The 13,396-nt window shown below is 38.8% G+C and overlaps 1 pseudogene; it reads right to left on the reverse strand.

Moving 5' to 3' along the window:
* Positions 1–388: 388 nt before the first annotated feature.
* LOC121039530 (cardiolipin synthase (CMP-forming)-like) lies at positions 389–979 on the reverse strand (annotated as a pseudogene).
* Positions 980–13,396: the final 12,417 nt, after the last annotated feature.

The following is a 13,396-nucleotide window of genomic DNA, read 5'->3' on the forward strand; positions in this document are numbered from 1 at the left end:
TAAAACAGGTGATGATTTCAGTTTCTGTGTTCTTTTTAATGTATTTTGAAATGATTGACAATAATTGGAATACTTGCTGTTTTGTAAATTAAACAAGAACCCCAAAATAAAAAAATGCTATGCTAAGTTCTATTTATATTTAAAAACACACTGGAAATTCTGCATATCCTCATGATAAAGCTTATTTTCAATGCACAGTACTTCAATTTTGATGACATGGTTTTTTATGACACGTCTTTTTTCAGGCTGAGCACTCAAATGGGATATTCCTGTAGATTTCCAAGTGGCCTTGGTGCCAGTGATGCGTATTGCTTCCTTCCTAATGTTGATGGATAACTTTCCTCGACATTTTTTCACCTGATCAGCATTCGGAGCATAATGCTAGTAACTAAGCTGAGGCAGCTGTGCTGCAAAATATCAAACACCACGTCTGAAGATGAATCCTGTCAGCATAACTGAACAGCAGAGGTGCCAAAGAAACTGCCAAAATCAACCGGGCTGCGATGTTTACTTTGCTGACGAACGTTGGCTTTAATTTAGCAGTGACACAGCAAGGATTGAAAAACTTAGCAACTGTTCTCAGCATTGGAAGAATTCAATAGCGGACATAAAAATATTGGTAGCCACCAATATTACATCTGTGACGTTATCATATAAGCAAGTGAAACTGGAGTAAGACTTGCATAGATCAAGCTAATATTTAGGGTGCCATTGGGATTTTACCAGCAAGTGGACCAAGAACGTTTCCCAAATTGACTCACAATTGTCCCAATTTCAAGCAATAAATCCACCCAACAGATCAGTGAACCCAACGAACGCAAAAACTCCTCGGGCAACACCAAAATCTTCTCCAGTAATCCAAGAGCCCCAAACTGGGGCCAAGTTGATTCTCGTCATTGACAACATACATGGAATCGTCTGTGGGTTTTCTTACAGGCTTGGTGGTGTTTGCCAGGCCCCATCGTCTGCCTGGAGCCTCGGTGGCAGTTATGAGGACCACCTTTCTTGTGCCCACGCAAAGACCCCTCCCAGGGGATTAATATCTCTCATCTAGTTGACTTGTTTTCTCTTCGGGTGTCTAACACCAGGTGTCAGGTGTCTGCCTCATCCACTGTTTACAGCTTCAATGACTTTTTTTTTTTTTAATTTTTAGAAATTCTATTTAAAAAAAATATACCCATTGGTTTTCACAGTGACACCTTTTTATTAGGGTTTATTTCTTCATTAATTAATTTAAATATACTTATGTCCTATCTCTTAGATTTCAATCCCGTTATCTCACGTTTTTAGGGCTCAAATCCTGCTATTTACTGTCTGCTGACTTGTGCTCGTGGTGATGTTCTCCTCATGTGTTTTGAAAATGTTGATTCTGAGCTCATCACTGATGAGCCTTGCTTGTTTTTCCTAAGAGAAATTCTTGTGGCCTGGCTTGGCCTCCCTCCAGAATTTTCCACTTAATTTTCTCAGAATTAAGTGAGCTATCGCTGGCTTGGGATCAATTATTAGAATTCCTTGGCCTGCAGTTTCTGGGACCGTGAGAATAGCCAAAAAGAAATACCCAAGAGAAAATCAAATACAAATCCTCATGAAATAAAGCTCCAGGTTTGCATATTCTTGACCGAAACTATTTTATTTTATTTTTTCCTCACTTAGATTCTAGGTGAAAACAGAGATATTCTTTGCTATCATTCAGTGCTGGTGGATGGATTTTGTTTTTCTAGTTCACCTTTTTACTGAGCCTTTTACTTGTAGACGATTCTGGCTGTGTGTACGGGCCTCGGTGCTAACTTCTATTCTTTGCAGGACCAATAGCTCATTTTCAGGGCTCACCAGGTGGCAAAATCTAGGTGCCCAAGTTACTGAGTTCTAGCATCTTCCTCAGGAAGCCACAGGCTTTGTTCTCACTACTTACTATTCTCACTACTCTCCTTTATACCTTTCTCTTGTTACTGACATCTATATATTTCTTCCTTTTTCTTGTGAATTCATCTATGCATTTAAATTTTATATTTAATGCCTCATCTGAATGCCTCATCTAAATTCTGGCATGTGAGAAGTACAAAATGGTCAAGTAAGGTTCCTTTGCTTCCTTGAACCCTAACACACTATGACTACTCTGCACAAGTAACCCAAGGAAAGATCTAGGGTTCTAAATACCAAGACCTCTGGAGGATTTATATTGATTCTGCTGCTGATACAGGAAGTATTTTGAAAAGATGTATTTTTAGTACATTCTGGCAAGTAACAAATCAGAAGAGTTCTAGAAAGCCATTCTATTAGGCAGAGCTCAGTGGTGAGAATAGACCAGGGACTACATCCAAGGGAGAATTTTTTTCTGTTCCTCTTCAAGCATTTCCAGGCTGATTTGTTTCTTGAGCCTTCAAGGCAGAAGGAGGTGTTTCTGGGTATTCTTGATCTTATCTATATACATTCCTTTGTTCAAATTCAGCATTTAGGGGAGGGGAGGAAGAGGGTAGGCAATTATTACCTAATTATGTTAATTGACATCAAAAACATTGTGGCAACATTATTAAAATTATAAATAAAAGAAAGAAGATATTCATACATAATCCCATGGTCCTAAAATATACTTTTAATTTTCCATGATCCTTTCTAATCCTTTTTCATTTGTGTAGATTTTAGATTCTTTTAATTATAGTATAGATATAATTTTACATTATGCTTTTTCTATCAGAAATATTTTTTATGTCATTCCTTGCTCCTTATGTTTGTAATTCCTTAAGTAATTCTTTTTGTTGTGATAAAATATACATAACATAAAACTGTCCATTTTAACATTTTTAAGTGTACAATTAAGTAGCATTAGGTGTACCCGTATTGTTGTACAAACATCACCACTGTCCATTTCCAGAACCTTTTCATCATCCCAAACGGAAACTCTGTAACACCCTGAAATGCATTACCCTTGTCCTCCATTCAAAGTAAAAGTGTAGGTCAGGTGGGGTAGCTGGTTTCTGAGGTCTGCTCTCTACCATTACGGCCATCCAAAGTCTGCAGATAGGAAAGAAAGTTAAGGTTCCCTGACCATCCTAGCTCTCATTGTTCTTACTTCTCCACTCCCGAAGGAATAAATGAGGGCAAAACCATTTTAGATTGATAATAAGTTTCCTATTGTCCTGATAGACTGTACAGCATGTTACAAAAGTAACAGTGATTGGAAATAAACACAATAGAAACTAAAACAACAAAAAAACACATCAATGAAACCAAGATCTGGTCCTTTGAAATGATCAACCAAATAATTAAACTTTAGTCAGACTTCTAAAAAAAAAAAAAGGAGACAGGGAGAGAGAGAGAGAGAGAGAGAGAGAGAGAGAGAGAGAGAGGACACAAATAATAAAATCAGAAATGAATGAGGAGAAATAGGGGCACCCTGTGGCTCGGTCGGTTAAGCATCTGATGTGGCTCGGGTGATGATCTCCCAGTTCGTGAGTTGAGCCTTGCGTCGGGCTCTGTGCTGACAGCTCAGATCCTGGAGCCTGGTTGGGATTCTGTAACTCCTTCTCTCTCTATCCCTCCCCTATTCACACTCTGTTTCTCTCTCTCTCTCTCTCTCTCTCTCTCTCTCTCTCTCTCAAAAAAATAAATAAATAAAACTTTTTTTAAAAAAAAGAAAGAGGAGAAATAACAACCAACACCACAGAAATATAAAACATTATAAGAGAATATTATGAAAAATGATATGCCAACAAATTGGACAACCTAGAAGAAACAGATAAAGTCCTAGAAACATATAACCTCTCAAAACTGAATCAGGAAGAAATAGAAATTTTGAACAGACCAATTTTCAGCAGTGAAATTGAATCAGTAGTCAAAAAAACTCCAAGCAAATAAAAGTCCAGGACCAGATGGCTTCACAAGTGAATTCTACCAAACATTTAAAGAAGAGTTAATACCTATTCTTCTCAAACTGTTCCACAAAGTAGAAAAGGAAGGAAAACTTCCTAATTCATTCTGTGCAGCTAGCATTCTCCCAACACTAAAACCAGGTAAAAGAGAACTACAAAAAAGGAGAACTACAGGTCAATATCTCTACAGGTCAAAAAAAAAATATTTTTGCAACATATGCAAAAATCCTCAACAAAATATTAGCAAAGCAAATCCAATGATACATTAGAAAAAATCATTCACCATAGTCAACTGGGATTTATCCCTGGGATGCAAGGGCCGTTCCATATTTGCAAGTCAATTAATATGATATATCACATCGACAAAAGAAGGGATAAAAACCATATGATCATTTCAATAGATGCAGACAAAGCATTTGACAAAGTACAACATCTATTCATGATGAAAACCCTCAAAAGAGTAGGTTTAGAGGGAACATACCTCAACATAGTAAAGGTCTTATATGGGAAAACCACAGCTAACATCATACTGAATGGGGGAAACCTGAGGGCATTTACCCAGGGTCAGGAACAAGATATGGATGTCCACTCTCACTACTATTATTTAATGTAACACTGGAAGTCCTAGCCACAGCAATCAAACAAGAGGAAGGAATAAAAGGCATCCAAATCAGTAAAGAAGAAATAAAACATTCACTATTTGCAGATGGCATGATACACTATATGGAAAACCCTAAAGACCACCAAAAAACTACTAGAACTGATAAATGAATTCAGTAAGTTGCAGGAAACAAAATCAATGTACAGAAATCCATGGAATCTTTTAAAATATAATTTATTGTCAAATTGCTTTCTATACAACACTCAGTGGTCATCCCAACAAGTGCCCTCCTCAATGCCCATCGCCCACTTTCTCCTACCCCCCATCAACCCTCAATTTGTTCTCAGTACCCAAGAGTCTCTTATAGTTTGCCTTCTTCCGTCTCTGTAACTTTTTCCCCCTTCCCCTCCCCCATGGTCTTCTGTTAAGTTTCTCAAGATCCACATATGAGTGAAGACATATGGTATCTGTCTTTCTCTGCCTGACTTATTTCACTTAGCATAACAGTCTCCACTTCCATCCACGTTGCTTCAAATGGCCAGATTTCATTCTTTCTCATTGCCAAGTAGTTTTCCATCATATATATAAACCACATCTCTTTATACATTCATCAGTTGATGGAAATTTAGGCTCTTTCCATAATTTGGCTATTGTTGAAAGTGCTGCTATAAACATTGGGGTACAAGTGCCCCTATGCATCAGCACTCCTGTATCCCTTGGGTAGATTCCTAGCAGTGCTGTTTCTGGGTCATAAGGTAATTCTAGTTTTAATTTTTTGAGGAACTTCCACACTGTTTTCCAGAGCGGCTGCACCAGTTTGCATTCCCACCAACAGTATAAGAGGGTTCCCGTTTCTCCACATCCTCTCCAGCATCTATAGTCTCCTGATCTGCTCATTTTAGCCACTCTGACTGGCGTGAGGTGGTATCTCAGTGTGGTTTTGATTTGTATTTCTCTGATGAGGAGCGACATTGAGCATCTTTTCATATGCCTGTTGGTCATCTGGATGTCTTCTATAGAAAAGGGTCTATTCATGTCTTCTGCCCATTTCTTCACTGGATTATTTGTTTTTCAGGTGTGGAGTTTGCTGAGTTCTTTATAGATTTTGGATACAAGCCCTTTATCTGATATGTCATTTGCAAATATCTTTTCCCATTCCGTCGGTTGCCTTTTAGTTTTGTTGATTGTTTCCTTTGCAGTGCAAAAGCTTTTTATCTTCATAAGGTCCCAATGGGTCATTTTCGCTTTTAATTTCCTTGCCTCTGGAGATGTGTCAAGTAAGAAATTGTTGCGGCTGAGGTCAAAGAGGTTTTTTCCTGCTTTCTCCTCTAGGGTTTGGATGGTTTCCTGTCTCACATTCAGGTCCTTTATCCATTTTGAGTTTATTTTTGTGTATGGTGTAAGAAAGTGGTCTAGTTTCATTCTTCTGCACGTGGCTGTCCGGTTCTCCCAGCACCATTTGTTAAAGAGACTGTCTTTTTTTCCATTGGATGTTCTTTCCTGCTTTGTCAAAGATTAGTTGGCCATACATTTGTGGGTTCAATTCTGGGGTCTCTATTCTATTCCATTGGTCTGTGTCTGTTTTCGTGCCCATACCATACTGTCTTGATGATTACAGCTTTGTAGTAGAGGCTAAAGTCTAGGATAGTGATGCCTCCTGCTTTGGTTTTCTTCAATATTGCTTTGGCTATTTGGGGTCTTTTGTGGTTCCATACAAATTTTAGGATTGTTCTAGCTTTGAGAAGAATGCTGGTGCAATTTTGATTGATATTTCACTGAATGTGTGGATAGCTTTGGGTAGTATTGACATTTAACAGTATTTTTTCTTCCAATCCATGAGCATAGAATGTTTTTCCATTTCTTTGTATCTTCTTCAATTTCCTTCATAAGCTTTCTATAGTTTTCAGCATACAGATCTTTTACATCTTTGGTTAGGTTTATTCCTAGGTATTTTATGATTCTTGGTGCCATTGTGAATGGCATCAGTTTCTTTATTTCTCTTTCTGTTGCTTTATTATTGGTGTATAAAAATCCAACCTATTTCTGTACATTGATTTTGTACCCTGCGACTTTGCTGAATTCATGTGTCAGTTCTAGCAGGCTTCTGGTGGAGTCTGTCGGGTTTTCCATGTAGAGTATCATGTCGTCTGTGAAAAGTGAAAGTTTGACTTGATCTTTGATAATTCTGATGCCTTTTATTTCATTTTGTTGTCTGATTGCTGATGCTAGGACTTCCAACAGTATGTTAAACAACAGCGGTGAGAGTGGACATCCCTGTCATGTTCCTGATCTCAGGGGGAAACTCTCACTTTTTCCCCATTGAGGATGATATTAGCTGTGGGCTTTTCATAAGTGACTTTTATGATGTTTAAGTATGTTCCTTCTATCCCGACTTTCTTGAGGGTTTTTATTAAGAAAGGATGCTGAATTTTGTCAAATGGTTTTTCTGCATCGATTGACAGGATCATATGGTTCTTATCTCTTCTTTTATTAATGAGATGTATCACATTGATTGATTTGCGAATATTGAACCTGCCTATAGCCCAGGAATGAATCCCACTTGATCATGGTGAATAATTGCTTTTATATGTTTTGGAATTCGATTTGCTAGTATCTTGTTGAGAATTTTCGCATCCATATTCATCAGGGATATTGGCCTGTAGTTCTCTTTTTCTGCTGGGTCTCTGTCTGGTTTGGGAATCGAAGTAATTTTGGCTTCATAGAATTAGTCTGGAAGTTTTCCCTTCATTTCTATTTTTTGGAACAGCTTGCAAGGATAGGTATTATCTCTGCTTTAAATGTCTGGTAGAATTCCCCAGAGAAGCCATCTGGTCCAGGACTCTTATTTGTTGGGAGATTTTTGATAATGGATTGAATTTCTTCACTAGTTATGGGTCTGTTCAAATTTTCTATTTCTTCTTGTTTGAGTTTTGGTAGTGTATGGGTATTTAGGAATTTGTCCATTTCTTCCAGGTTTTCCAGCTTGTTGGCATATAATTTTTCATAGTATTCCCTGATAATTCTGGGAACATAATTCCCTTGTATTTCTGAGGGATTTGTCATAATAAATCAATTCTCATTCATTATTTTATCTATTTGGATCCTCTCTCTTCTTTTTGAGGGGCTTGTCTAGAGGTTTATTAATTTTGTTTATTTTTTCAAAGAACCAACTCTTGATTTCATTGATCTGTTCTACTGTGGTTTTTGGATTCTATATTTTTTATTTCTGCTCTGATCCTTATTGTTTATCTTCTTTGGCTAGGTTTGGGGTGTGTTTACTGTTCTGCTTCTAGTTCCTTTAAGTGTGCTGTTAGATTTCATACTTGGGATTTTTCTTGTTTCTTGAAATAGGCCTGGATTACAATGTATTTTCCTCTTAAGACTGCCTTTGCTGTGTCCCAAAGGTTTTGGATTGTTGTATTTTCATTTTCATTTGTTTCCATATATTTTTAAATTTCTTCTCTAATTGCCTGGTTGACCCATTCATTCTTTAGTAAGATGTTCTTTAACCTCCATGCTTTTGGAGACTTTCCAGACTTTTTTTTTTTTTAATTTTTTTTTCAACGTTTATTTATTTTGGGGACAGAGAGAGACAGAGCATGAACGGGGGAGGGGCAGAGAGAGAGGGAGACACAGAATCGGAAACAGGCTCCAGGCTCTGAGCCATCAGTCCAGAGCCTGACGCGGGGCTCGAACTCCCGGACCGCGAGATCGTGACCTGGCTGAAGTCGGACGCTTAACCAACTGCGCCACCCAGGCGCCCCTCCAGACTTTTTTATTGTGGTTTATTTCAGGTTTCATAGCATTGTGATCTGAAAGTGTACATGATCTGATCTCAATTCTTTTATACTTATTGAGGGATGTTTTGTGACCCAGTATGTGATCTGTCTTGGAGTATTCCATGTGCACTCGAGGAGAAAGTATATTCTGCTGCTTTGGGATGTAGAGTTCTAAATATATCTGTCAAGTCCATCTGGTCCAATGTATCCTTCAGGGCCATTGTTTCTTTACTGATTCTCTGTCTAGATGATCTGTCCATTGTTGTAAGTGTAAGATCTGTCCATTGTTGTAAGTCCATTGTTGTAACTGCAATTACCACATTCTTATCAATAAGGTTGCTTATGTTTGTCATTCATTGTTTTATATACTTGGAGGCTCTCGTATTCGGCGCATAGACATTTATAATTTTTAGCTCTTCCTGATGGATAGACCCTGAAATTATTATATAATGCCCTTCTTCATCTCCTGTTACAGCCTTTAATTTAAAGTCTAGTTTGTCTGATATAAGTATGGCTACCTCAGCTTTCTTTTGACTTCCAGTAGCATGATGGATATTTCCTCATCCCACTTTCAATCTGAAGGTGTCCTCAGGTCTAAAGTGGGTCTTTTGTAGAGAGCAAATAGATGGGTCTTGTTTTTTTATCCATTCTGATACACTATGTCTTTTGGTTGGAGCATTTAGTCCATTTATATTCAGTGTTATTATTGAAAGATGTGGGTTTACAGTCACTGTGACATCTGTAGTTTTCATGCTTGTAGTGATGTCTCTGGTACTTTGTGGTCCTTGCAACATTTCACTCACAGAGTTCCCTTTAGGATCTCTTCTAGGACTGGTTTAGTTGTGATGAATTCCTTTCAGGTTTTGTTTGGGATAACCTCTATCTCTCCTTCTTTTCTGAATGATAGGCTTGCTGGATAAAGGATTCTTGGCTGCATATTTTTCCCGTTCATCACATTGAAGATTTCCTGCCATTCCTTTCTGACCTGCCAAGTTTCAGTAGATAGGTCTGCTACTATTCTTATGTGTCTACCTTTGTAAGTTAGAGCCTGTTTTTCCCTAGCTGCTTTCAGAATTTTCTCTTTATCTTTGTATTTTGCCAGTTTATGATATATCATGCAGAAGATCAATTCAAGTTACGTTTGGAGGGAGTTCTCTGTGCCTCTTGAATTTCAATGCCTGTTTCCTTCCCCAGATCAGGGAGGTTCTCAGCTATGATTTGTTCAAGTACACCTTCAGCCCCTTTCTCTCTCTCTTCTTCTTCTGCAATTCCTATGATATGGATATTGTTCTATTTGATGGAATCACTTAGTTCTCTAATTCTCCCCTCATGATCCTGGATTTTTTTTTCTCTCTTTTTTTCCGCTTCCTCTTTTTCCATAATTTTGGCTTCTAATTCACCTATTCTCCCTGTGCCTCTTCAATCTGCACTGTGGTCACCTCCATTTTATTTTGCACCTCATTTATAAAATTTTTTAATTCATCATGACTATTTTTTAGTCCCTTGATCTCTGCAGCAGTAGATGCTCTCCTGTCTTCTATGCTTTTTTCAAGCCCAGCGATTAATCTTATGACCATTATTCTAAATTCTTGTTTAGTTATGTTGCTTATATCGGGTTTGATCAATTCTTTAGCTGTCACTTCTTCCTGGAATTTCTTTTGAGGAGAATTCTTCCATTTCATCATTTTGCCTAGTTTTCTGTCCCTTATGAGTTCTAAAAGCTTGTTATGTGCTCTGCGTCTGAGAACACTGCTATATGAAAGCGGGGGGTCATACGCTATCCAGGGCCTGGCCCTTCAGGAGGTGTTTTTTTTGGAGACTGTTACTTGTTGTCTGTTGTTTTTATTTCAGTTACTGTATCTCCCTACTCATAGTGATGTTTTGGACCCTCCACCAGGTGTGCCTTGATTTGTTCCTTGAAGTAGCCCTGGAAAGGAAAACAAACAGACAAACAGGAAACCAAAACATGCAAACACACAAACCAAGAAAACAAACAAACAAAGAAAAATAAAAAACCAAAAAACTAAAAACAATCCAAAAGCAAAAACCAGAAACACTAGCTACAAGCAAAGAACAGGGTAAAGGCGGTGCTGATGGAAGAGTGCATACAAAAAAAAGAAATGACAGGGGTGGGAAAAAGTAAAAAATAAACATTGACCAGGAAGAGAGACTAAAGGCCTAACCCAGAGAGAGAGAAAGGAAAATAAGGAAGGGGGGAGGAAAAAGAAATGAAGATAAAGTTACCCAGACAGAGAAATTATATGGCTTGGTTATTCCAGAGAGAGAAGGGAATGTAAAGAAGGAGGTGTAGAACATGTATCAAGAGAATGGATTAAATATGTCTGTTTAAACAAACCAATAACCAGAGTAAATAGCCTAGAGGAGGGAAGAGATAAGAAGGAGAAATGGAAGGGGGAATATATCCAAATAAGAATTGTCCTACAGTTAATCCAGGCAATGCAACAGTGCTGGAATGGAGAAGGGGTCCATCTGGTTCCACAATGTCTATCCCACTCCAGTAGATATGCAGTTACCCATGGGGAGGGGGGTGGTTTGGTGTAGGCTGGTCCCGCCTCCACTGACCAATCTCTGAGGCCCTGCCTTGGTGGTGGTGGGGAGAAAAATGGCAACCCCCCAGTCTCTTCTCCACGACCCAGTGTCCCAAATCACTCCTTTGGAGCTGTCCTCACTGTGCTGCAGGCACAGATGAGGCTGTGTGTCTCACTCCACTGACTCCCTTGCCCCAGTGCTTGGCTGGGAGTTAAACTCCCACTCCATATGCCCCGGTACTGGGGAAGCACCTCCCGATATGTGGTCCCAGCTGGTTTTGTCCTGTGTTGCAGCACTTCAGGGGAGGGGACCGGTTTCTCCTGCTGTGGACTGTGCCCTTGATCTGCCACTGAACCTGGAGGTGGCTCCCCTCCTCCCCAGGTGCGCGAACAGAGCAGCCGGCCCCAGTCCGAAGATGGGATCTGCAGTTAGAGATCCTCCAACCTGCAGTTAGAGATGAGATCCCTCTCTGTCCTGGTCCAAGGTTTTTTCTCTTGTCCAGATACAGTCCAACACTTCCCCAGCCACTCTTTGTCTTCCCTTTGTCTCTCTGCAGAAGGGGATCCCTCCCCTTTGTGCCTACAAGGCCTGTTTTATCTCCCCCAGTTCGCAATCACCCAGCTATGGCCCCCCAGATTGTCCCAGTTTCTCCCCAGTAGACTAGTCTCTTTTCCTCCCAGACTCTTGGGGTTCAAAGTCCTTTAGCTTCAGTCCTTCTTTGTTTGAGAGACGCGGGAAGTACGGATTCCCCTACTTCTCCCCCATGTTGACTCCAGTCCAATTACATACCAGAAATCTGTGGAATTTTTATGTACTAATAATGAAGCAAGAGAAAGAAATTAAGGAAGCAGTCTTGTTTACAATTGCATGAAAGATACTAAACTACCTAGGAATAAACATAACCAAGGAAGTGAAAGACCTGTACCTGAAAATTGTAAAACATTGATGAAAGATATTGACAATGATGCAAACAAGTGGAAAGATATTCCATGATCATGGATGAGAAGAATAAATATTGTTAAAATATCTGTACTATCCAAAGCAATCTACAGATTCAATGCAATCTCTCTCAAATTACCAAAACATTTTTCACAGAACTAGAACAAACGATTCTAAAATTTGTAGGGAACCACAAAAGACCCCAAATAGCCAAAAACAATCTTGAAAAAGAAAAGTAAAGCTGGAGGTATCACAATTCCAGATTTCAAGTTATACTACAAAGAGGTAGTAATCAAAACTAACATGGTCCTGACACAAAAATAGGCACATAGATCAATGGAACAGAATAGAAAACCCAGAAATGAACCCACAACTATATGGTCAAGTAATCTTCAACAAAGCAGGAAAGAGTATGCAATGGGAAAAAGACAGTCTCTTCAATAAATGGTGTTGAGAGAACTGGACAGCAACATGCAAAAGAGTAAAACTGGACCAATTTCTTACACCATACACAAAAAGAAACTCAAAATGGTTAAAGACCTAAATGTGAGTCCTGAAACCATAAAATCCTAGAAGGGAGCATAGGCAGTAATTTCTTTGACATTGGCTGTAGCAATATTTTTCTAGGTATATATCCTGAGGCAAAGGAAATAAAAGCAAAAATAAGCTATTGGGACTATATCAAAATAAAAAAACTTCTTCACAGTGAAGCAAACAACCAAGAAAACCAAAAGAGAGCCCACTGAATGGGAGAAGATATTTGCAAATGACATCTCTGATAAAGGATTAGCATCCGAAATATATAAAGAACTGATACAACTCAACACCAAAAAACCCAAATAACCTAATTAACAAATGGGCAGAAGATGTGAATAGACATTTCTCCAAAGAAGACATACAGACGGCCAACAGACTCTTGAAAAGATGCTTAACATCACTCATCATCAGGGAAATGCAAATCAAAACCACAGTGAGATATCACTTCACACCTGTCAGAATGACTAACATCAACAACACAAGAAACCACAGCGGTTAGAGAGGATGTGGAGAAATAGGAACCCTCATACACTGTTGATGAGAATGTAAACTTGTGTAGCTCCTGTGGAAAACAGTATGGGACTTCCTCAAAAATTTAAAAATGAGGCCTACCCTATGATCCAGTAATCACACTACTGGGTATTTACCTGAAGGCTAAAACAAAACAAAACGAAACACTATTTCAAAGGGATTCATGCACCCTTATGTTTACTGCAATATTATTTACAACTGTCAAGATATGGAAGCAGCCAAAGTGTTCATCAATTGATGAATGGATAAAGAGGATATGGTATATATATATATATATTCAATGGAATATTATTCAGCCATAAAAAGACTGAAATCTTGTTATTTGCAATGACAGGGTTGGAGGCAAAGAGTATGATGCTAAGTGAAATAAGTCCGTCAGAGATGGACTCATATGTGGAGTTTAAGAAACAACAAATGAGCAAAGGAAAAAAAAAAGAGACAAACCAAGAAACAAACTCTTAACTATGGAGAACAAACTGGTGGTTACCAGAGGGGAGGTGGTGGGGGGGGATAGGCAAAATAGGTGATGGGGATTAAGGAGTGCACTTACCATGATGGGCACTAAGCAATGTCTAGAATTGTTGAATCAC

The sequence above is a fragment of the Herpailurus yagouaroundi genome, unplaced genomic scaffold (genome assembly GCF_014898765.1).
Source record: "Herpailurus yagouaroundi ecotype Mexico unplaced genomic scaffold, PumYag 180, whole genome shotgun sequence".
Lineage (NCBI taxonomy): Eukaryota > Metazoa > Chordata > Mammalia > Carnivora > Felidae > Herpailurus > Herpailurus yagouaroundi.